Source organism: Elephantulus edwardii, unplaced genomic scaffold (assembly GCF_000299155.1).
Source record: "Elephantulus edwardii isolate Elephantulus edwardi_28Jun2011 unplaced genomic scaffold, EleEdw1.0 scaffold00046, whole genome shotgun sequence".
NCBI classification, from domain to species: Eukaryota; Metazoa; Chordata; class Mammalia; order Macroscelidea; family Macroscelididae; genus Elephantulus; species Elephantulus edwardii.
Genome location: NW_006399796.1, coordinates 4,732,091 through 4,735,901, shown reverse-complemented (window position 1 = coordinate 4,735,901; position 3,811 = coordinate 4,732,091). Strand labels below are relative to the sequence as shown.

At 42.4% G+C, this 3,811-nt stretch overlaps 1 pseudogene; it reads right to left on the bottom strand.

Moving 5' to 3' along the window:
* Positions 1 to 487: 487 nt before the first annotated feature.
* LOC102867271 overlaps positions 488 to 3,811 on the bottom strand; it is a 50,369-nt pseudogene continuing 47,045 nt past the window's right edge.

Sequence of the window (3,811 nt, the reverse complement as noted above, 5' to 3'; positions counted from 1 at the left end):
AATCCTGCTGTAATAGTAAATAAAAATTGTGATTCATTTCACTGCAGGTGTATTACAAAATATTTAAATAAAATATTAAAAATAATTGAAACACAGAAGCCAAGATGGGGTGAAGTTTTTTTCCCCCAGGAATTTCTACTCTAGTGCCACACAGCACACAGGAGAGTCAAAACTAATAAGCAACTAAGACTTCCTTGATCATATTTCAAAATAATTGGGGAAGAGAAAGAAATAGGATGAAAATAGGATGATAAGGAATGAATGTTAGCAGCACTACTTCAGTTACCAACCCATTTTTCATGAAATACCTACCCTCTCTTATATGCATTGTGACCAATATTAAACTTTATTATAGTCCTGCACTGAAATTGGAAAATACCCTGACTATGGAAGTGCTCAGGCTGTTCATTCATAGGGTCACTATGAGTCGTCTACGACTCGACGGCATTAAACAACAACAACATGGAAGTATTATGCTCACCTATGTTTAATAAGAGCCTCTTTTTCCAAGGATCACTGATATCAACAGAAGCCTTTTCTGCAACCAAAGCTGCCATATTAGCCCTTCAAACTCTTTCATGAAAGTGTCATATATCGTCCTTAGTTTGTACAGATACAGGAACAGAAGGGCGAGATCAGGGGGCTGCTTTGGCAAAGGGCACAGCAGAATCATCCTCTGATTTCCACTAGGGAGCAGCCTTCGCCTCTTTGTTCTCATGACACACTCTCAGTGCAATGAGCACAAATAGAGTAATTTCCACGTTGAGATTATTGATCTGTGGCTTGCCACAGATAGTTGTAGGCACTTTCTTCTCAACGGTGGCCGTTCTTGTATCATCTGCCTTGGGTTACTGAATCAAGTTGAGTGGGGCACTTAAAATCCCAGGGTTTGGCAAGTAACCTGGTGGGAAAAGCCCAGGTGGGGCAGGTCCAAGTGCAGGCACCATAGGCAGGTGCATCATGCTAGGACTGGGTGGAGGAGATACCTGTTGGTGCAAGAGAAGGCAGCCATGGTGGAGGTCTCCAAAAAGGAGGTCGAGGAGGCAGACCTTGAGGTGGTCCTGGAGGTAATAGTCAAGGTAATGGCCCACAGAGCCCTGGAATTCCAGGTGGTATTAGGAATGGAGGAGCTCCTGGTGGGGTTCAGGAGGAGGCATATAGGTAGTCCAGGTAGTTTCAAAGATGGAGCAGGTGGTGGTTCGATAGGAGGAGGTTCTGGCATGGAAGGTGCTTGTATCTGAGAAGGGGGAACAGACTGTGGAGGAGCCTGCTGCTGTGAAGAACCAGTAGATGTGCCATTCTTCTGATTTTTCTTTTTTCTTCTTCATTATTCTTTCTCTGTCATTATCCTCTCGATGCACAAGTTCATCCTCCTCACTTTCTCCATCTAATCTGTCAGTATGGCTGTCATCGGTGCTGTAATCATGCTTGTCTCTTGATCCAGGTCTTCAGGATAGCCATCATTTTCACTGGTGCTAGAAACATCATCATGATGACCTCACTGACCAAGGTCAGGACTATATAACACATGTTCATCTTATCTATGAGGGGTAAGATCTAGTGCAAAGCCCACGTTAAGGCCATACATCGGTAAGACTTGAGAGGGAGGACGACCAGATGGAGGGCCAGGAGGCTTTCTTCCAGGAGACAAACATGGAACACCATGTCCAAGAAGAAGAATAATAGAAACTGGAAATACTAGAAATTGGAGGTCCAGAAGGTGAGGTCTTCTTAAGGATGGAGGGTGGCTGAGCACCAGGAAGTGGAATGTCCTGGATCAAGATGCTGGAAGGAGCACGGGGCATATCTGGCTAAGGAAAACTCTCAACTTTCACATGTTGAGCTTTCTTAATGGCATCAAAATTTTGGCTAAGTTGAACCCTCTTCTATTCATACTCCTGGTTTTCTCAATTCTTTATAAATACTTGGATTCTCTTTTTCATAAAGTTGTAGAATACGTTCAAAGGTTTCACGTAGCTTTTTACACTTGCCTTTCAGCAGCTTCTCATTTAACTGTTGCACTGGGTTAAATTCCATTTCATCCAATGTCTCCATGTTTCGGATAATCTGTTTGGGGTTTTTCATCTTTAAGACTGCAGCTCGTATCATCATGCGTTGTTTTTGTTCTTTGTTAATTCTCTCTTCCTGGCTTCTTTTCAAGCCTGGTCTATGGGATTCATACATTTTCTACTCTTGGGTGTTGTAGATCTCCATCCGTTGGCAAATTATGTGGCTCACTTATTTAAAACAAACAAACACGCAAACCACACAAACACATCGGTTGGACTCTTGGTACTATGAGAAGTGCAGTAAATATTCCTGCTTCTGTTGCTTCCTGGGGGCCTTCGCCCCGCCTTTCACATAGCCGCTTAGCCACTGCCATTTTGAAACCTCAGGCCTTTCCACCATGCTGACGTCACTTCCTATCCCTTTGGCCTACTTGCATTTTTTTAATGCAATATATTTCCGGGTGCTTTATTCTGTGGACTTGCAAAGATGATTAAAATTGCCAAGTTTTCGGAAGCAATTAGCCACAGCACTTTTCCCCTAAGAATCAACTGTCACCCAAACTTATTATATGTACTCAGGATGCAATCCTGTCTGTGTGTCTGTAACCACTGTGGAATGGGGCGGGGGGGGAGGGGCAAGTTAACTGACAACCATAAATCTCATGCGCAACGTGATAATGGAGATCATCCTATGACTAGGACCGGAAATTATATATTTTATTTAGGAGCTGGGAAAATTTTCAGCTAGCTTATTTTATAAGGCAAATAAAATCTCAGACCCTTCATAGTTCTTCACAGGAAGGCCTTCAAGTCCAAATACCTTCAAAAAATATCTCACCTTATTTCGGATACCCGGTATTCTTTTTTTTTTACTTTTGATAACTCTCTTGTTAACTCTTTGGTGACTCACAGGACATATATACACCAGCCAACATTTTACCTATCAGGAAGCTACTGTCTAGTTGTTCTACTGCCACCTAGAGGGCATTTACATAACTGCAAGAATATTAACAAGTGAGAAAGCTGAGTCCACTTGACACATAGGCATCCAACGAACATAACTGTATCCATGCCAATTCAAAAACACATTTTTCTACACCGAGTCAGGCATTAAAGATAACTTGTGTGAAAAAAAAAAACAAACACATTTTTCTTCATTTGAGTGCGTGGCATCCATGACCAAAAATACATGGTATCAAGAAAAAGTTCAAAGAAAAAAATCTGACTTTGAAAGGTTTAAAATCCAAATAATTTTAGTTGTTGTTAAGTGCTATCGAGTTGCTTGCGACCCATAGCCACCCTATGTACAACAGCTCTAAACTCTGCTCTGTGCAAATTTCACTGTCTACGACACATCCACCCTGATTACCCCAGTAACTAAATCAACCCACCTCAGAGAGGGTCTTTTCCACCTGTGATGTCCCTCCACTACCCAAGCATGATGTCCCTTTCCAAGGACTGGTCCCTCCTTGAAACATGTCCAAAGTATTTCAGATGAAGCTTCAGAATCCTTGCCTCCAAGAAGCAGCCCGGTTTAACCCTCTCTAGGATGAACCTGTTTGTTTTCTTAGCAGTCCGTGGTACATTCAGTACTCTTCTCCATCACCACAGCTCAAAGACATAAATTGTCCTCCTAGCTTTCCTAGTCATTGTCCAACTCTCTGAGGCATAACAACTGATTGCAAAGACCATGGCCTGTATCAGCACACCTTAGTCTCCAGAGTGACACCATTGCTCTTCAGTACTTTGGGGAGGTCCCTAACAGCAGACTTTCCCATTTCAATATGTCTTTTAATTTCCTG